This window comes from Spinacia oleracea, chromosome 1 (assembly GCF_020520425.1).
Source record: "Spinacia oleracea cultivar Varoflay chromosome 1, BTI_SOV_V1, whole genome shotgun sequence".
NCBI classification, from domain to species: Eukaryota; Viridiplantae; Streptophyta; class Magnoliopsida; order Caryophyllales; family Amaranthaceae; genus Spinacia; species Spinacia oleracea.
In genome coordinates, this window is record NC_079487.1 from 58,153,959 (window position 1) to 58,176,400 (window position 22,442).

The window sequence follows — 22,442 nt, forward strand, 5'->3', positions numbered from 1 at the left end:
TGGCTCAATGGTATAATAATAAGGAAAATTTGGTAATATTAATCCAACCTTTGGCCGGTTTTCTTTTATTAATCCCACCTACGACATATTTTTTAATAATCCCACCTTTACTACCCAACGACTTTTATTGGGCTTAAGTGACCGATAACTGGTGAAAAAATCATCGAGATGGTGATGAATTGATGATGATGACTGAATACATCTAGAGAGAGTACTTCCACGTAGGGATATATTACCGCCGACAATAGGTTTATGACGTGTTGGGCCCAATAAAAGACGTTGGGTGGTAAAGGTGGGATTATTAAAAAATATGTCGTAGGTGGGCTTAATAAAAGAAAATCGGCAAAAGGTTGGATTAATATTACCAAATTTTCCTAATAATAATTCATCAACTTTATATATGTGCATAAAATTTTTCCAAACCGACCAATGTACAAACTTCTTGTTCTCCGAAGCAATAAATTAAATAAAACTACTGTAACAATACATTCTCCAATCACAAGTTCAAATCCAAATTTCTTCAAACTACTGTATTAACTTGCTACCAGATTCCCAAAATATTTTTTAGAAAGTTTCTGGACCATTTTGCGTGCTTTCAGTTCTTATTACAGCTTCCTTCCCAGATATATGTACGCCAAAAGCAAAAACATCACCTTTGGATGTGGCGAGGCCATTGATTTATGACCTACACAGAATAGTGATTAATAAGCAAACTATACTTAAAACAAACAACATTGGACCTAATAGAAACTGGTAGCTCTACTCACCCGGGAGCTAAGTAACCATAAGTTCCAACTACTCTTGTTGCTGAAGCTTCTTCATCACTTGTTGTACCAACAAGTTTTGACAGCCCCAAGTCTGATATCTGAAATAAAAGAAACAAGTCAATAAGATAATCCAGCTTGAAGCAATCTTACTTTCATTACCACTTACAGAAAAAGTAAGAGATTCAAGCAAAGGAATAACCAACCTTTGCCCTAAAGGCTCCATCAAGTAAGATATTGCTTGATTTAATTCTCAATGAACATAATGAGTTTTTGTGTGTTCGTGAATGTACTCGATCCAAACCTCTACCCTCATGATCCATGAAAGAGACGTATGGCCTGCACAACCAACCATTAGATGATATTAGACTCCTATTTAACATGATTATCCAGGTACATAGATGGTAAATTGTAATGCCTTGATGAATCTAGTAATGCTCAACTTTGGATGTAACACCCCTATAATTTAATTGTATATAAATAATAGATGTCACTATTTTATTGAACGCATCGGAATATGAAAGGGGTGTTATGCCATACTCGAGAGAGTATAAGGTGAGGTATCACAAACTATATATTACAACCTTTAGCCAAAGCTACAATTTAAAATAGTCAAGACGAAATATAAGAGTTAACATAGTTATACCCAAAGTCATTTTAAAATTTGAACTTAATACTATTACTATTTGTTCCAGACTACAACGTAATATCCCATCAAGCACTCTCAAACACCTCCAATATTACCCGTGGAAGACATAAAACAAACTATAAGCCACAGCTTAATGAGCAGTTACTTTAGCAACGTCAGAATCACTTATTTCACAAAGTCGTAGGGTTTTCAAATAAGCCAGATAGTATAACCCGTCATTAAACACATTTATAATAGACATTATATAAAACTAACCCTTCACATATTTTACCACCAAAACAAAATAATGAACACACTCATCGATCATGTGAAAAGGTCGATATCACCAGACACTTTCACAATTTGTGTATATATAGTTTAGTAAGACTCACAAACTCTTAATTAACACACGCTCCGTGAGGCCGATCACACCAGACAGGCAGACACCTCAGGAAGTAACTCGTCACTGTCTAAACACAGGTCTTATTCGGTGCACCTAGGGCTGACCCACCCTACACGACTACACAGTTCGAGAAAAATATTTTATAATACCTTATCAAACCATTGTATTCCGTATTTCATATAACCACTTGAAATTTCGAATGAAGTACAGTAATTTACATACACCATGAATCAATAGCAATTTCTTTCCGAAAAACAAGTCCAGTAGTAAAATTAAAATCATAATATGCAATACTGCAATAACATAAAATACTTAATTCATAATTCCAACACTAATCATTATACATGACTTATATAATACTTTGTATTATGCATAATTAACCAAAACACATTTAGACAAAAAGTAGGTGTTATAATTATAAATTCTAAAACAACTTACTCCATTTATGAATACTAATTAAATAAGTTCCCCCAATTAATATAATAGAACAATTAATCAAGTATACATATACTTTTAAACAACTAAACTTGCGCCATTAGAAAAGAAGAAAAGAGCTTAAAGTACAATCATTCGAACAGCCCAAAAACCTTACGAAGTCTCTAAAATATATAGAGTTCAAAACATAACTAGACATAACCACTCACCTCACGAGATGGTCCGAAAGAGTCTACGAACGTCGCGGTCTACCGAAGGCCTACTACGCCAAGCTAATACACGACTACCGAAGGCTGCTATTTATAGGCACGAAAGATAAGCGATAACTTAGGAAATTTTCAACCGCTTAAAGATTAACTGTAGGGGAGCATTTATGAAGGAGTAGAGAAATTCAACCGGCCTTCCATTGTTACCTCAAATCATTGTCAAAAAGTTGGGGGTAGTAGGCTAGTTTCTTACTGACAATGTTGAAATTGGTGGTGGGTTCAATAGGTTCATTTCATACGGAGAGGAAAGGAGCAATGTGGTTATTATTTTGGGTATTCTTGTAATTTTACCATTGGGCAAGATTTCAGATTTTTATGAATATAATTTAGTATTGTTTTAGGATTAATAGACTTATTTCCAAATTATCTTCACCAATACACTAATTTTCCTCACTCGAATTCTAATACGTAATTGACACTATTAATCCAAGTACTTAGCAATAATATGCGCACATGCATATAATACTCATAATTAACATGTATATCACCAAACGCATAAACATTCAATTATATTTTAGTTTAGAGGGGTATTACACTGGAAAATATTGTAGAAATTGGGGAAAGAATCTTTAAAGAAGGTAAAGGCATGTAAGTATGTGACACACCTTTATTATGAGAATCGTGTAAATGACTCTTCGGAGAACATTTTTGTGCATATTCGTAAATAATAAAGAGCTCATCGTCAGTGGCAACGTAACCAAGCAGCTCCACCTGATACAGAGAGGGAATCAATGGGCCATTCAAACATTCTCAAACTGACCCTAAATACGTTTTTCTTTTGTGACAAAGGAACTATTCAGCATTAATCGCTTAGAAGACTTACCAAATATGAATGATGAACCTTACATAAGACTTTCATCTCAGCCATGAATTCTTTGGTTTTTGTTGCAGTCATTCTTTTGATTGCTACCTCCTGTAAGAATCATCCAAAATGTGTGGTCATAGCTCATCATGAGAAATTCTGGGAAAAAATGCTCATAGCTTTTTACCTGGTCATGGAGCAAACCGTAATACACTGAACCATAAGCTTCATGCCCAAGAAGATTTGCTTCTGAGAATCCCTCTGTTGACGTAAGGAAATCTTCGTAGGTGAATGTAATAGGCTTCTCCACTTGGAAAGCATCGTTTCCTCACTCTGGGAACAAATTGACAATCTGAACACAACAAACAAAAGTGCAAGTATGACAATCACAGCTAGGCCTCCCACTATCCATCCAAAAGGCACATGCTCCTTGTGATCTGTTTTGTTTTCTGCCAAAGGAGTATCGCATGGTCAATTGAGTTTCTATCATAAGACATAAATCAGATGGTCTCTCACAAGACATACTGCCATACAGGTATCGGAAAGAAAAACTATCTTATAAAACTCAAACTCAGGAGTGACAAGATATAATGAGAACTCATAACTCAAACTCAGAACTCAAATTAGATTGTAAGTACTCTCTAATTAATCTCCATCCACGACAAATAGGGAATTCGCATGACATCTTCTAATCTCTCTTTTTCAATCCTTGGGTATAGAAGAAAGAAGAGAGATGTCAAAAAGATAACGAGGTACATGAGATGTCGAAAGGGGCCGAAATATTCACAAAAATTATCAAAAAGAATTCGTAGCAGATATACAGATTTGTAATACAACCCATATGTTAGACGGTAATGGGTTTCTGTGTAAGTAACTATGCAATTAAAGTCCCAACTCCAACACAATCATGGTAATGTAACTCCACCCCCCAAGTACATATTTCTTCATTAATTTGCATGACCAATCAAACCTCAACAGAGTTACACACTAACTCATTATTACCCTTACCAGTATTACTTACCACCTATCAAGTGAACGATATGAGTAATGATTCCAAATTAAGTTATGAAGAAATTCTGAAGCCGCCAAGTTGTATCATACACAGCCCTGCTGAGAAGTGAAAGTCTAATCATAGAACTTGATATCTTAGCGGAATTTGATTGCCTAAGGGAGTAAACTATCTTTCATCAAACAGGATGCCCCCCCCCCCCCCGAAAACAAAAGAACAGAACACGGTGAAGGTGAAGTATCCACAAAACCAATAGAAAAGAAGGAGCTTGATCTACTTTAACAACATTGCGAAGTTGGAAACATAACAAAAATTAATTGGACTGGGACACTGTTAGTTAAAATGGTGACCAAGCGATAAGTAAATTTCTGTGGAAAGTCTAGCTAACATCAACCACATATCCAACGTCCAATGCATAAGCAAAGAGATTATTCTAAAATCAAAGAAGAACATTCTGTGGAATTTATTTCTAGTGGATGTTAAAGAATTTTTTTTTATTGTCTGAGACTTCTTAAGAGTTAAGAACAAGACTACGTTAAACATAATTATGCTGGACTAAGTACTGCACTACTACAACAGTAGTTTATAACTTAATACTGCCACCTTCAATTATTTAGTTGGAATTTCAAAATAAAAAATGATAAAATTATTTTATTTATTAATTCCTCCCGGATCCATATTCTGGTGTATGAACACAAGTTATTTGTAAGCTATTTCCAACATTGGCAACATGCTACTCAAATAAGACAGACTATAAAATCGATAGAAGTGAACAATTACACAAATGAATATAAAAGTACCTTTCTCTTTTTGCTGGGACGTTTTTTTGAGCTCTTGTCTTTATCTGTCACAAGAACAAAAGATCCTTAAAACCAAACTACTCAAATCAATTCCACATTTATGTTGTAAAAGATCAAGAGATACATTTAAATACACCAAAAGAGGACTGAACTCTCTAAAAGATATTGGAAAAAAAATACTAATCACCTTGACATCATTCGAAGATAATCCTGTAAGGCGGAGATATGAAGAAGTTCCCACCTTTCTAGGTAACCAAGCGGTGTATGATTCACTGTACCCAACTGAGACCACCGCGCCCCCGTCGAGACCACCCAACCACCTTCATAACCGATCGAGAAAACGCCAAAAAACAAAGGTAAGGGATGAACTAACCCAAACACCTTCTGAATCGGCAAGGAAAAAATAACTGGCCGCAAAGAAAACAACTGGCCGCAAAGAAAATAACTGGCCGCCGCAAACGGAGGGTGAAACCGGGCTTGAGAACCTTCGAGAGCACTGTTATGGGTCGTTTTGTATGACGTGAGATCGACGCATGAACGGGTCAACGTGAATCAGATCGTACCAGTTAGCTCCTACTTTTAGGGAGTCGTTGTGGCTGAGTCAAGGTCAAATCAGTTAGAGAAGGTCAAGGAAGCGGTTTAGAAGATCGTGGAATCAGTTGAGCAATTCAAGGAGCATTACTAGCACAACTATCTCAACAATACAAGACCTAGAGTTCTATATAAAGACCCTCATCACCTAAGACTGGGGGCGATGGGATTCTCTCTCCTTCTATTAGCTATTTATCTCCTTCTCACATTATTAACTACTGGCCTATCATGGTAGCCTTGCCCAGAGCTCCTGCCATCATCAAGAGGGAGCTTCCCTTTTAACCTCCACCTAGACTTTCCACTTAGACTATTACCCTTTATCATTTATTCTATGCCTCTGTATTATCCTAATGAAGAGACCTTCCTCCTAATATGGTTTGTGCCGCAAAAGTAACCTACCGCCACATTGTCATATATTTTCTTAGACCTTCTTTAACTACCCTCTGCCAATTTATGTATTCCATTCGTACTCTCCGATACCTTATACTCATGCTTAATTAGTAGTTACGTTTACATACATGAAAATACACTGATGTACTTGTATTCAACAAGGCTTTTTACGCCAGCAACATAGTGGATTGGTGGACTCATGGCCACCCGCGGTTTTTATCCCTTTCGGGTTTTCCGCGTCACCATCTCTTGTCTCGTCTCTCTTTATTTCCGTCATTTATTTCTTGTTATTTACACTCTCTATTTTATCTAGTCGTCTATGTCCCAACCAAAGGTCGTCCATACGAAATTTGGCATAAACAGTTTGGCGCCGTCGGTGGGGAGATGGCTAGATTTATCTTCAAACACATATCCACAAATATTCTCTCAAACACAATATCCGACCCACTTGGGTTCACCAATAAATTTGTCGTCAGGCTATGGATTGTTGTCATACTTTGTCGCCACCATGAGATGGAGCTACGTCAGGGCACATGTCATCAGCATGACAGGTGTCGTCGACAGGTCAGGCGTCATCGACGGTCAGGTGTCGTCGACTGTCAGGTGTCGTCGACTGTCAGGTGTCGTCGACGGATCAGGTGTTGTCGATCGGTCAGGAGTCACCGACGGGTCAGGTATCGTCAAAGGTCAGGTGTCGTCGACGGTCAGGTCTCGTCGACGGGTCAGGTGTCGTCGAAGGTCAGGCGTCGTCGACGGGTCAAGTGTCGTCGACGGGTCAGGTGTCGTCGACGGGTCAGGTGTCGTCGCCAGGCTCGTTAGTCGATGGAATATGGAATGACGTCAGGGTACATGTCGTCGCCAGATCAGGTGTCGACATCAGCAGGTGTCATCGCTAGAAGTGACGCGTCTGAGTGGTCGAATTCAACCTAGATGATGCATATCGTGACAACAACGACACCAACGCTTGATGACATCGAAAATAGGTACTAATATTTATAATATTCAACTCTAATCGTTTGGCCTCGTTTTCGAATACGTGACAGGTTTCGGTCTAGACGTCACGGACCATCATGCAGATGTCACCACAAACAAGATACAATATGAGTTGTCTCGTACCTTGATAAGATCTCGAGACGATTTAACACTTGACGTCGCGAGAAGTATGGTATAAAACTCAACCCCAGTGATTTTAATTTAAACTAATATTGTTTCTAGTCCTTGTTGTCACTAAAACAGATGCGAACACGTGACGTCATCCACCAATGACATGACGTCAACATAGTTTCATCCGACGTGACCTCCACATCAGTCGACGACGTCTCCAAAAACGAAGGCGACAAATGGAGATTCAACAACAAATTGTCGGCAATACTAGATTTTGTGGCTAACTTCAGTCCAAGTATCAAATAGGAGAATTTGTAGTTGTCCTGAAGTCGCCACAGGGGAGCATATAGTATACTCTATCTCATTTAATTTTCATATAGTATACTTGATTTGCTTTTTATATAGTATACTTTGCTTGTTTTAATTTCCAAAAGCACTTTCAAATATATGCTATAAGTTGTTATCCTACTTTTTGTACTAACGTCGTCACCACTTGTCGTTTGATCATGTCGTGTCGCCAAGTATTGTCTTGTTTACAGGTATTGACGTGTCGCTTGGCTAGGTCATGAATACATCAGGCGACCGACGTTAGAATGCAGGTGACAAGGTACTGTCTTGTCTACAGATACTGACGTGTCGCTTGGCAAGGTCGTGAGTAAAGTAGGCGACCAACGTTAGAAGTGTTACACGAGGTCACGACACAACATGAGGTCACGACGACACAACATGACGCCACGACAGCAAGACGCGACCATTCTGGTTACCCCTGTGACGACAAGAAGTTTCTCGGTGTTAAACATGGTACGTAGAAGTGATTATCGAACATCTTTATTTTAACAATATATTTCTTCGTAAGTTCGCCAACAGATCGTTGATTGATACATGAATATCAATGGGGGCTAAAGGTACGAACATACTTTCGAAGTGAGTTATCTTTTATTTATAATATACACGTATTGTCGCTGCCACGTACATCGCAGATCGTGAGGGTCATCAACACAATCGAATGGTATGAGTGACTCAATTCATTTATTAATGACGTCAAAATTTTATAAACTAACACCTCATATCCTATTGAAATTTTCTCATATATCATCCGTGATAACTATTTTTCATTTACTAACGACATGCCGCGACTATACGCGTTAGTATGTATATTAATGACAACAGATTACCTTGATCATGACGGTATGCCCCGACGCCACGAGATGGCAATGACCGATGACACGACGCCACCAGACTACCGAGAAAGCTAAGGAAATCGGAATGTCGAATAATCATCATCAATGACCATGATGACACATGAGTAACTTCTAAACTATTTTTCACACACTTTCTCATTTCAATTCATTCATTGTTGTTCTCTTGTATTAATATGTCTCGTATCCAACGTTCATCAAGTTAAACTAATAAATTTTTGCATCGCACCATGAATGTCTCAATTTTTCTAATGACTAAACCATTTTATCAAATCGTTTTGAGGTAATTTGACTTGACACATGAGACGTTTAGAGGTTGCATCATGCTGGCACGCATGTACGAAGTCAAATATAAACGAACGTCATCATATCTGTGGCCGACTTCAGTCATGATATCTTCCTAAAGCCGCCACAGGGGGGCAAGATAGTACATACTCCCGTTCAGTTTAATATACTTGTTACAACTTTGAAGTTTAACTGACGATGTGATACAATTTATTTTCATGATGATCTTGTCGTAAGATTTTGGTAACAGGTATGATGCTAAGACAAATGTACGAACACTGGGGGCTCAACCACTATCACATGTCGAAATAGGCGGATAAAGAAAATTCATTGGGTTTCCCAAAGACGACAAGTGATAAGACGTCAACCGATTAACAAGAAAGGTAATTTATAAAGAGTTCACATGTATTTGAATTTATGACATATTGTAATGTAAGTTTGTCAAATGATTTTACCAAAGACGTTAAGAAAAAGTCCACTTCTTAAGACAGTATAAGGAATTCACATTAACCATATGTTCTTTCTTGTGCCACATTGCGAGGATCAACCAATAAGTCGACCAACGTTGGAATGGACAATGTCAAGACCAGCGATGCGTCATCATTCAACATGACGGTACGACGCCAGATGTGACGACGATGGTACAAGCGATGGCAATGATCTCAGGAACGAAAACAAGATCGGCGACGAGAGGTGTCACGACATCAGGACAATGCTGTTGATTGTAGAATCGTCATCAAGGGACAGTCAACGACTCGACGTAATTTCGTTACATGAGCCCATATTAAGTAATATCTAACACTTACTTCGTGCGTTAATTAATTTATTACATTTTTTACTACACTGCGATTAAAGTTCAATTTCAGTTTTTGTTATTTGTCGCATTGAATATATCTTTCCAAACGCAATTATATTATATTTATGTTTCATCTTATTCATTTGAAAATCAACGCTAACATCGCATCAAGCGAACGTCCACCTCTACCTTTTCTATCCTCAATAGATCACTTGTTGACGATATCACGAACGACAACAGCAACGAACGACATCATCAGAAGACGACATCAACGAACGACGCTATCAACTACAAGCGACGACGTCTCCATGGTCATAACCCTTAAACTTATTGGATCCCAACGACGACGTGTCTCTTCTAAGCGCGACCACTACACACGACGCAGGTACTATTTATGTGCACATAGCTTCGTTCTTTGAGTACCTTACAAGTGACATTTATTCCACAACGAATAATAGATATAGCATAAACAACATTTTAAGCTAACAACGTGTATGCACCCCCGACACTTGTCCAAACGCCTAACCAATCGCCAAATACAAAATAGAAAAACACACGTTTTTCCCCTTCAACACCGACGGCAAACGAAGCCAGCCCAGAATACTCAAAACCTACTTAGACTACTGTTCCGAAAATCCCATAGGCTAAACTCTCCTTCCATAGACTGCACCATCGAAGCCTCTTATCCCTCGTCCTCATGTTATAGGAAACCTCACAACTCTTCGACTCTTCTTGACATTCGTCATAAGTTTGCTTCGAACAATCCACTTCATTTACCTGTAAATTCAACTTAGTCGCCTGCTACCTACCCTCACATGGCATTACATCCGACTAAAATAATTCGACCTTGTGCCCAATCGACGCAACTTCCTTCTCTAAATTCTTCGCATGACTACGAAAAAACGAAGAGGCTTATATCGCATGCATACGATAGATGTCACACAACAGCGACACTAGAGGCACGCCTGTAAACATCAGATGACCGACTGAGATACAACAGTTGGCCATGACGCCTGTAAACATCAGACGACAGACTAAGATACAATCGTTGGCCATGACGCCCGTAAACATCAAACGACAGACTAAGGTACAACAGTCGGCCGCGACGCCCGCAAATATCAAAAGACAGACGAAGATACAAAAGTTGGCCATGACGCCGGATACCTAACTAACGGCTATGTCTTAACATGTTTTCGCAAAGTTTTGTAAGAATTACACTATGTCGTCTTACGCTTGTTGAGAGAAACGATTCTTTCACAAGATGTCAGGTTTACATCTCATTAAGTTGAGGACACCAACATCGACATAAAGACACCAATATACGCGTGATGACATCGAGTGCTATCAGAAATCGTGGATGACACCAGGTGGTGACGTCATTGAACAAGATTAAGTACGAAAGACGACGGACAAGCCGAAGACAGTGACAGATTAGCGTCGATAACAAACGAACATGGTGACAAGCTTTGAAGATTATTTTCCTAACTTCCGGCTTGCTACAATTAGGAAAATGGGGGCTATTGTTATGGGTCGTTTTGTATGACGTGAGATCGACGCATGAACGGGTCAACGTGAATCAGATCGTACCAGTTAGCTCCTACTTTTAGGGAGTCGTTGTGGCTGAGTCAAGGTCAAATCAGTTAGAGAAGGTCAAGGAAGCGGTTTAGAAGATCGTGGAATCAGTTGAGCAATTCAAGGAGCATTACTAGCACAACTATCTCAACAATACAAGACCTAGAGTTCTATATAAAGACCCTCATCACCTAAGACTGGGGGCGATGGGATTCTCTCTCCTTCTATTAGCTATTTATCTCCTTCTCACATTATTAACTACTGGCCTATCATGGTAGCCTTGCCCAGAGCTCCTGCCATCATCAAGAGGGAGCTTCCCTTTTAACCTCCACCTAGACTTTCCACTTAGACTATTACCCTTTATCATTTATCCTATGCCTCTGTATTATCCTAATGAAGAGACCTTCCTCCTAATATGGTTTGTGCCGCAAAAGTAACCTACCGCCACATTGTCATATATTTTCTTAGACCTTCTTTAACTACCCTCTGCCAATTTATGTATTCCATTCGTACTCTCCGATACCTTATACTCATGCTTAATTAGTAGTTACGTTTACATACATGAAAATACACTGATGTACTTGTATTCAACAAGGCTTTTTACGCCAGCAACATAGTGGATTGGTGGACTCATGGCCACCCGCGGTTTTTATCCCTTTCGGGTTTTCCGCGTCACCATCTCTTGTCTCGTCTCTCTTTATTTCCGTCATTTATTTCTTGTTATTTACACTCTCTATTTTATCTAGTCGTCTATGTCCCAACCAAAGGTCGTCCATACGAAATTTGGCATAAACAAGCACCGATTAGCCACTGGAAAGCAAAAGAAACCTAGAAAACAAGGAAATCCTAATAAACATGGATCTCTCGTTGGCGATGGCGATCTGACACCTATCGCCAGCGAGGAAGAAAGAGAAAAGCAGGCGGTGGAGTTGGGAGGTGGAAGGAGAGAGAAGGCTGAGAAAATTTAAGAGAGGAAATTTTTATTCCTAAAAGTTGTGTTGTTTAGGAAGAAGTTATTTTTTAAAATTTTGTTTTACGATTATGAGGGAATCCAAGAGGCAAAAAAAATCACAAAATTAATTACATTAAAAATGAAAATGGTAATTTTTTATAATATAGGCTTAAGAAACTGGTTTCGAAAGATCTTCGATTTCTTTGATATTTCTCAAATATAATATTATCTAAGCAACCATATATTCCTGGTATGAGGTTTCTTATATTTTTCCTAAGAAACCACACTTCTAAGATAATTGGTTTCTTTATCTAAGAAACCTAATAACTGACTTAAGCGGTGCCCTAGCAATGGTTCCTTAGCCCATTTTTGTAGTAGTGTTCAAGTGCTCAACATCAAAGCAAGCTTCAATCTCCTTTTGGGGAGACCTTGGATCCACGACCTCAAAGTTGTACCGTCTTCACTCCATCAGAAAGTTCGAATGGAGGTGCAAGGAAATATCATCACTCTAAATGCATTCCATCCAAGAACCAAGATAGCTGACAAAGCTCTAATATTAATAGAACAAGATGACATTGATGAAGACCTTTGGGGGTTCAGCACTGAAGTAGGAGCCATCGAGTCCAGAATGAATCCCATGGCAAGGCGTATGATGATTAAGCGTGGGCGCTTTTTGAGCACTACTCTGTCACCGCCTACCGAATCTCCTTTCAAGACCCACGGTCAGACTAACTGTTGTGGCCTGGGATACAAACCAACTAAGTATGACAATAAGCAACAATCGGCTAAGCTAAAAGCCCGTCGAGCCGGTCATGACCAATTCAAAATGCCTCCCCACCAACGCACACTCAACGGGCAATTCATAAAAGAAGGAGAGGATGACCTATACTTTGACTTCCAATAGACTTTCTATGATGCTTTAAAAGGGATTCTCTACCCTGGGTTCGAGATCTTTCAAGACTGTCACTTCCTCGAAGATGCCCCTCCAGTACCCTTGATTCATCAGCTTTTGGTCTCCTTTTCGGCCAAGAAGTGGCACCAATCATTTCTGAAGATACTATCGTTCAAATGATCACTCAAATCGAAGATTTTGACCCGTCTAAGCTTAATTCTCCTATTGAGAAGATGGTCAATGGTTGGAGGAAGTCCCTCAAGATCACTGCTCCAAATGGAAAAATGTTCAAGATTACTGTGGGCGAAGGATTTATGATGAACGAGTCTGAGTCTGAGGATAAGTCTGGATCTGAGTATAAGATTCTAGGGCTAGAGTCTTGCATCAATCAAGAGCCTCTAAAGGCCGAACTTGAAATTAAAGTTGTCGATGTAATGATTGCTAATTTCAATAATACTTCAATTTCCTCCTACTCTTCAAGTTCAAATTCAAAACACACTCCTAATCCAAACAAATTTGCTTCACAAGAAACTGACCTTGAAATCTTAAAAGTTATCGAAAATCATGAAAATAGGACACCCATAATTGAGGAAACAGAAAAAGTTAACCTTTCTAACAACAGTGATCCAAAACTAATTCAGATTGGTTTAACTCTATCTCAAGCAGAGCGGGATGATCTTATCAAGCTACTTTCAGAGTACATAGACGTCTTCGCATGGTCCTATCATGATATGCCAGGGGTTGATCCAAGCATCGGTCATCATATAATTCCCCTCATTCCAGGTTCAAAGCCCATCAAGATGAAACTCCGTCGCATGAAACCAGATGTTTCATTCAAAATTCAAGAAGAAGTCTCTAAGCAGCTAGAGGTCGGGTTTATTCGAGAGGCCGAGTATCCAGAATGGATTACAAATGTCGTCCCAGTCCCAAAGAAAGACGGCAAAGTATGAATGTGCGTTGATTAAAGAGATATTAACAGGGCCAGCCCTAAAGATGGTTTTCCACTGCCTCACATCGATATCTTGGCTGACAACACATCAAATCATGCCTTACTCTCTTTTATGGACGGGTAAGCAGGCTACAATCAAATTCCCATGGCAGAGGAGGAGATGGAGAAGACAACCTTCATCACTCAGTGGGGTACATATTTCTATACTATTATGCCGTTCTGACTAAAGAACGCGGGGGCTGCGTATCAAAGAACAGCCACAGCCATTATGAGCGACATGATTCACAGAGAAATCGGGGTATATGTCGAAGATATGATTGTCAAATCCAAAGAGCGACATGAGCATACAACAGTACTTCGAAAACTTTTCAATAGACTCGGGCAATACAATATGAGGCTCAATCGTCAAAAGTGTGCATTTGGGGTGACGTCAGGCAAGTTACTCGGGTATGTCATCAGTTATCGGGGCATCGAGGCGGATCCTTCAAAAATCAAGGCCATCCTAGACATGAAACCGCCAGCGAATGAGAAAGAAATTCGGGGGTTCCTTGGCAAGTTACAATACATCAACAGATTCATTTCAAAACTCACCATGATTTATGAGTCAGTATTTCGAAAACTCCGCAAGAGTGAGCCCAAGGTATGGGACAAAGAATGTCAACATGCATTTCACACCATCAAGGACTATCTTTCAAATCCGCCAGTGTTAAAGCCAGCAATACCAGGGCCTCCCCTCAGGCTTTACCTTACAACAACTGACTCGGAAGTAGGGGCCATGCTCGCCCAAGAGATCGAAGGCAAAGAAAATGATTTGTACTATCTAAGCAAGAAGCTACTCGAGTACGAAACCAAATATACTCAACTCAAAAGACTCAATATCGCCTTGGTTTGGGCCACAAACTTAGACACTACATGCTCTCCCATACAGTGCATGTAATTTGCAAAGCAGATCCTCTCAAGTATCTATTCGAAAAGCCGGCTCTCAAGGGACGGTTGTCCAGGTGGTTGGTTATGTTAGCAGAATTCGATCTCAAGTACATCCCTCAAAAATCCATCAAGGGTTCAGCGGTCTCAGACTTCCTAGCCGACTGTCCCATCGAGGCAGAAGAGGAGGATTACGACCTACCCGACGAGCAAATTCTAATGACAAGCGATGATTAATTGGTCGCTGCACTTTGACAGTGCTTCAAATCAAAATGGATGTGGTGTCGGGGTGATCCTGGTAGCTCCAGACGGCACTCACATTCCTATATTAGCAAAGTTACAATTCAATGTTACAAACAATGCGGCCGGATATGAAGCCTGCATTATGGCCTGGAAGCCGCCTTAGCATTGGGTGTCCAGAAACTTCGAGTATACGGGGACTCTTCCCTAATCATCAATCAGATTTCCGGCAAATGGAAAGTCAGAAGCAAAAGCTTATCCCCATACAAGTCCTATCTTGAGAAGCTGTCTGGACAAGTAAATGAGCTTCGTTACACATACCTCCCAAGAGAGGAAAACCAATTCGTCGACGCACTAGCAAAGCTGGCATCAATGATCAACATTCCAGAAGGCATGGCCGAAATGCCGAGTAAACTGTACTGGAGGTCCCTAAACTTTGGCGAAAGGAGCAGTTTAGTCCCTCAAGTTTCAAAAGGAGCATTTTAGTCCCTCAAAATGGATGGAATCAGCTACTTTTGTTAACACCGTTTCGTTTTCCGTTAAGTTCAATAAAATAATAATAAAACCGCATTAAAGAAAAAGAAAATTAATTTACACGTGTATAAATAAATGAAAACAGCTGATTTTGATTATGACTTAGCTTTTTCAACTTACTTAGCTTTTTCATATGGCTTTTTCTCCATTTACACGTTTCACCCTTTATCTTCCCATTTTCTAGGTTCTTCCACAACTCTTCCTAATCAAATCGAATTTAGTGTGTAACCCAAACAAATTTACTCTAAATTTTCAGCAATTATCGCCATCAACTTCAGCTAATTGTCGTTCTTCCACAACTCTAAAGTTTCAAATTCTCTTCTCCTAGATGTCTGCTACTACCACTAGTTCTTCTTCTACCTTTTTCTCTCTCTTTCTCTCTCCTCTTTTATTATGGGTTCTCTTCAATCTACTTCTCCTTCTTAATTCCTGGATTTCTCCAACAATGCCATTTTAATTTCACATTTTCACTGATTTTCCCCTTTTTTTGTTCCCCTGTTTTTTATTTATTTTGGGTTGGTTTCGATTTTTTTCTTATTTATTCTGGGTTGGTTTCAATTTAAGAGATTATGGGTTGGTTTTGATTTTTCCCCTGTAATTTCACATTTTCACTAATCTTTGGCTCGACTTTAAAACTGGGAGAAAGAGAGCTGACCCTTTTCAGAATTTCGACTAATTTGGCCAAGTAATCCCTTCTCAATTGTTTAATTTTTGTATGATTTTGGTAAATTACTGTTACATTATAGGTTGATTGTTGCCCTTTAATTTTATTTTTACTTTTTATTCACGCCATTATTTAATTTGGTTAATGATCAATCGAGTGGATGAATTCGATTGTGGTTTTGGGTTTTAAGTTTTCTTTTTGCACAATATCTGCAATTTGCAAGATAAGTAAGAGGAAACACATAACCCCGAGAAATTTGTAACTACTCGATATATCATTTATTTGGTCCAATGAAATCATAAATATTTAATCAAGAGAGATCAAGGGGATATTTTGATTGACCATGTTATGAAATTGCAATGATCTATTTTGTGTTAATTAATTTTTCTGAAAGTGTTAATTATTTTGTGTAAATGTCCGGTTAAATACGCTGTTTTTTAGAGCTTAAACTGCTAGTTTTTAGAAAATAGGTATTTTGCTTTATTTTTCAAATGTTTATGGGTAAAAGTAACTGTTATTTTGTCACTTTCTACCTTTTAAATTAATTTGCCTTTATTTTTAATTCATTTTAACAGACGTTAGTAACAGAAGACAAAAAGCAGCGGTTTCCATCCATTTTGAGGGACTAAAATGCTCCTTTTGAAACTTGAGGGACTAAACTACTCCTTTTGCTAAAGTTTAGGGACCTCCAGTATAGTTTACTCCCAAAATGCCCCTCACAATTGAAACGCGTCAAGAAGCAGCATATGTCCATGCTATTGACGACGTCGAGCCTGACAAAGATGAGCCATGGTTTACAGACTTCCAAAGGTTTCTACAAAATTCTGAGTACCCGCCGCATTTTTCAAGCAAAACTCAAAGGTCTTTACGCCTATAATCAACCAACTTCGTCCTAGAAGGGGGCATCCTATACAAGAGGTCCTCTAACGGCCCCAATCTCCGATGTGCTGACAAGCATGAAGCCCAAAGAGTCATGGACACCGTGCATGCCGGGGTCTGTGGTACTCACATGAATGGGAAGATCTTGGCCCTCAAAGTCATCAGGGCCCGGTATTACTAGACTACCCTCGAACGGGATTGCTACTTCTTTGTCAAGAAATGTCCTATTTGTCAAAAGTGTGCGAACCTAAAGTACATTCCCCGATCCTTGCTATATTCTCAATCATCACCATGGCCATTCTCAGCTTGGGGTATCGACATCATTGGCAAGGTCACCCCAACAGGCATCGGGGGTCATGAATTCATACTGGTCGCAATCGATTATTTCACTGAGTGGGTCGAAGCCAGGTCATTCAAAGTGTGGGGTTCCAAGCAAGTGGCCCAGTTCATACAAGAAAACAGCATATGCACATACGGCGTTCCTCACGAGTTCATTAGTGAACAGGGAACCCATTTCCAAGGAGAGTGTGAAGATCTATTCACAGAGTACAAAATTCAACATCACCGATCTTCGCCTTACCGCCCGCAAACTAATAAGGCAGTAGAAGAAGCCAACAAAAATGCCAAAGCCATCATCATGAAAATGACAACCAATTACAAAGATTGGCCCCAGAAGCTGCACTTTGCATTGTGGGGGTATCGAACTTCAATCCGCACTTCAACTGCGCAACTCCTTTTTCAATGGTTTGTAGAATGGAAGCGGTACAACCTATTGAGCTGGAAAAACCTTCTCTAAGGATAGTCCTCGAAAGCAAAATCCCAGAAGCTGCATGGGTACAAGCAAGATATGACGAGCTAGTCATGCTCAATGAGCGTCGGCTTCAAGCCGCTCACCATGTATAAGTCTATCAGCGCAGAGTAGCCAGACATTTCAACAAGAGGGTCAGAACCCGAAACATCAAGGAAGGAGAGCTTGTCCTGAAAGCCCTTCGCAAGAGCGTCATGGACCCAAGGGGAAAATTCATACCTAACTGGGCCGGACCATACATGAAAATCCTCTCCGGGGGAGCAGTTGAATTAACAGATGTTGATGGGACTGAGTTCCGTTCTTTGATGAACCTTGATCAGCTCAAGAAATTCTATATTTAAGTCCTAAATTCAAAATTCGAGTTCAAAATTTATGTATGTTAGAACTACGTTCGGCCTGATTCCTTAACGGGACACGTAGGCAACCTCATTCTGAGGCCCGGCCACCTTAATACAAAAAAAATTCAAAGTTTACTCAATTAAGAGCATCCTAAAAATCAAATCAAAATTCAAAATTCAATTGTTGTTGTTGTTCCAAATGTGCAAAGCATGTTCAAGCGGAATTTAAGACGGTGACTTTTATTTGCCTCTAAAGCCTCAATCAAAGCTAATTCGATTACAAGGTTGGAATCAATTGAAGCAAAGTTCAAAGCCTTTTCACTTCCACTAAACACACTTCCTAAACACATTTTCTAAACACACTCTTAAACACATCTCCTACTAATACAATTTCAAACACATTAAGCCTACAAAGATCTGGAGTCGGGCGACTATGCTCTTGTGTCTTGGCACCTTGAGTACTATTCCCTGACTCTTCTCGCAGTCATTCATCAATCTTCTCCTTGCCCAAGCGGCGGGAGAAGGAACTTGCTAGTCTTCCAAGACAGGAGGATGACGAACCTCCTTTGGACCCAGAACGGTCAAGCACCAAACGGGCCACACTCCCGTCACCTTTTGTTAGGTTATGATACATATGAACAACATAAATCATGCGGAAATACCTTAATGCCAGGATACATATTAATTGCACATAATCATATAATTAGTCTAGGATGCATACACTTTGTAGCGTGCCCTCCCTAGCTGCTCCCGAACCGAACAAGAACAAGTCTTTAGGACTACAAGTGTCGTCCCTCCGTAGAAAGTCCACAGCACGTCCGGATCCGCCTTAAGATTGCCCAACTAGAATCGCCCTTAAAGTACTATTATTTTCGGCTAAATAGGCAAGTAATATGGCTGATTTTTTTGCTCAAAAATCACAACTTTTATTGTTTGAATACTTATTGAAAAACTCGTGTATAAATTTGTGACCCTAGGCACATATTTATAGAATCATGGAAAAGGATTTTGAATCATATTAGAACACTAAATTAATTAATTAGAATCCCTTTAGAACTCTATTTAATTAATTTCTATCTTCTAGGATTAGGATTTTATCATAGCACGAATTAAGATAGCTTTAGGATTCGTATATCACGCACACGAGCACGAGCACGAGCACCGCACCGTACAACCCGCGTGCATGCCTCGCGGCCTACGCGAACTGCACTGCGCCTAGCCCATGCTCGCAGCCCATCTGATCCGCGCGCACGCCACGCCTTGTTGGGCCTGGCCTTGCGCTGGGCCTGGCGAGGCTTTGGCATATGGTTTGATGCGTATGGCTTGCTGGGCGAGGGCCTGGCTTCGTGCTGGGCCTTCGTCCAGCAAGTCTCGTTAGATGCTAATTCGTACGATACGCTTCCGATTAAATTCCCGATTCCGGATTTCATTTCCGATATGAGCAATATTTAACATTTCCGATTCCGAAATTAATTTCCGTTTCGAACAAATATTTAATATTCCCGTTTCCGGAATTATTTTCCGATTCCGATAATATTTTCGATTCTGACAATATTTCCGTTTCCGGCAATATTTCCGTTTCCGGCAATATTTCCGATTCCGGCAATATTTCCATTTCTGATAATATTTTCCGATACGTACCATGTTTCCGTTTCCGGCAACATCTACGCCTTGGATAATATTTATATTTCCGATACGATCCATATTTCCTTTTCCGGCAATATTATCGTTTCCGGAGTATTCATTTACTTGCTTTTGACGATCTTAGCTCCCACTGAAACCAAGATCCGTCGATTCCGAATAACCATAGATGGAGTATTTAATGCCATTAATTACTTGATCCGTTTAGGTACTATTTGTGTGACCCTACGGGTTCAGTCAAGAGTAAGTTGTGGATTAATATCATTAATTCCACTTGAACTGAAGCGGCCTCTAGCTAGGAATTCAGCTCACTTGATCTCACTGAATTTATTAACTTGTTTAATTAATACTGAACCACATTTATTAGACTTAACATTAAATGCATACTTGCACCAAGGGCATTATTTCCTTCAGTCTCCCACTTGTCCTTAGAGACAAGTGTGCATTTCCTAATTCCTTTGTCGCTCGATGCTTTCTCTTGAACATAAGGTAAGAGTATCATCCTTATTATGTCCAGAGGTGTTTCTCGGTTTCAGAGTTCAATTGATCAAATAAACAGATAATCATAGCCTATGATTCATCTGAGCACGGCCATGCATTTTACAGTTTCTAGCTCTCCGAGTGGCCTTGTACAACTTTTAAGCATCTCATCCCGATTTATGTGAGGACAATCCCAATCTTGCGATCTTGAGATTAGACTTCGTTTGATAGGTGATTACCTAAGCGTTGCCTTTATAGCCTCCTTTTACGGTGCGACAGTTGACAACGTCAAAGTAAGCAGTTCTCAAACAAGTCATCTCAAATCACTCAAGTATTGAGGATTAGTGTCTAATAAATTTAATGAAATTTACTTATGACAGATTTTCATCTCTTACAGTAAAGTTTCATAGGTCTGTCCGATACTAGTCTTCCCAAAGTATGTATCTATGCAAATGATTACGACATTGCCATGTCCACATAGTTCAAGAAACAGAACTACTAGTCATCTTGCATTCTAGTCGTCTAACGTTTTCTATACGTCCATGTTTATAGAAAACTCCGACCAGGGACCATTTTCAACTTTTGACATTCAAGTTCACTTGATAGACATTTCTTAGTCATAGGACTGGTCCTGATAGTCTATCTTGAATATATCGTCAAATTGAAGGGACTCATCATTTAATAAACCACAAGTTAAATGGAAAAAAAAATTCTATTCTTTTATTGTGAATGATTAACCAATAATGTTTTACAAAGTATTAAACTCTAAAACTTTAAAACATTAAACAAGGACATCAAAGCCATTCTCCAATATGCTTGATTCCCATAGCTGCAGTGTGCGAGTTGTGCTTTCCCTGCGGCAGAGGTTTAGTCAATGGATCTGAGATGTTGTCATCAGTTCCAATCTTGCTTATCTCGACTTCTTTTCTTTCAACGAACTCTCGTAGAAGGTGAAATCTACGAAGTACAAGCTTGACTCTTTGGTGGTGTCTAGGCTCCTTTGCCTGTGCAATAGCTCCGTTATTATCACAATATAGGGCTATTGGTCCTTTAATGGAGGGGACTACACCAAGTTCACCTATGAACTTCCTTAGCCATATAGCTTCCTTTGCTGCTTCATGTGCAGCAATGTACTCCGCTTCTGTTGTAGAATCCGCAATGGTGCTTTGCTTAGCACTTTTCCAGCTTACTGCACCTCCGTTCAGGCAGAAGACAAACCCAGACTGTGATCTGAAATCATCTGAGCCTTTAACAATTAATTCATCATCTCCACCACAGACCAGGAAATCATCTTTGTGCCTTTTCAGGTACTTCAGAATGTTCTTGGCAGCAGTCCAATGTGCCTCTCCTGGGTCTGACTGGTATCTGCTCGTAGCACTGAGTGCATACGCATCATCCGGGCGTGTACATATCATAGCATACATTATTGAACCAATCAATGATGCATATGGAATCCCATTCATTCGTCTACACTCATCAAGTGTTTTTGGGCACTGAGTCTTGCTTAGAGTCATTCCATGAGACATGGGTAGGTAGCCTCGCTTGGAGTCTGCCATCTTGAACCTTTCAAGCACCTTATTGATATAAGTGCTCTGACTAAGTCCAATCATCTTTTTTAGATCTATCGCTGTAGATCTTGATGCCCAGTATGTACTGTGCTTCTCCTAGATCCTTCATCGAAAAACATTTCCCAAGCCAAATCTTGACAGAGTTCAACATAGGAATGTCATTTCCGATAAGTAATATGTCGTCGACATATAATACTAGAAAAGCAATTTTGCTCCCACTGACCTTCTTGTATACACAAGATTCGTCTGCGTTCTTGATGAAACCAAAGTCACTGACTGCTTCATCAAAACGTATATTCCAGCTCCTTGATGCCTGCTTCAATCCGTAGATTGATTTCTTAAGCTTGCATTCCTTTTTAGCATTCTTTGGATCCTCAAAACCCTCAGGCTGTGTCATAAACATAATTTCTGTTAAAACGTCGTTTAAGAAAACGGTTTTGACATCCATCTGCCATATTTCGTAACCGTAATATGCAGCGATTGCTAATATTATCCGAATAGACTTCAGCATTGCAACTGGTGAAAAGGT

At 39.6% G+C, this 22,442-nt stretch overlaps 1 long non-coding RNA gene across 6 annotated transcripts; it reads right to left on the bottom strand.

Moving 5' to 3' along the window:
• Positions 1-369: 369 nt before the first annotated feature.
• LOC110776977 (uncharacterized) lies at positions 370-5,622 on the bottom strand. 6 transcript variants are annotated; one of them, XR_008931146.1, is made up of 9 exons: positions 5,295-5,622; positions 5,108-5,151; positions 3,486-3,747; positions 3,320-3,409; positions 3,102-3,207; positions 2,440-2,523; positions 971-1,103; positions 768-865; positions 370-685 (listed from the first exon to the last, which is right to left on the bottom strand). It is a non-coding gene; the product is annotated as an uncharacterized lncRNA (long non-coding RNA). The 6 variants fall into 6 exon arrangements; XR_008931138.1 differs by having other exon boundaries at positions 2,440-2,526; XR_008931131.1 differs by lacking the exon at positions 2,440-2,523 and adding an exon at positions 4,320-4,408 and having other exon boundaries at positions 5,295-5,621.
• Positions 5,623-22,442: the final 16,820 nt, after the last annotated feature.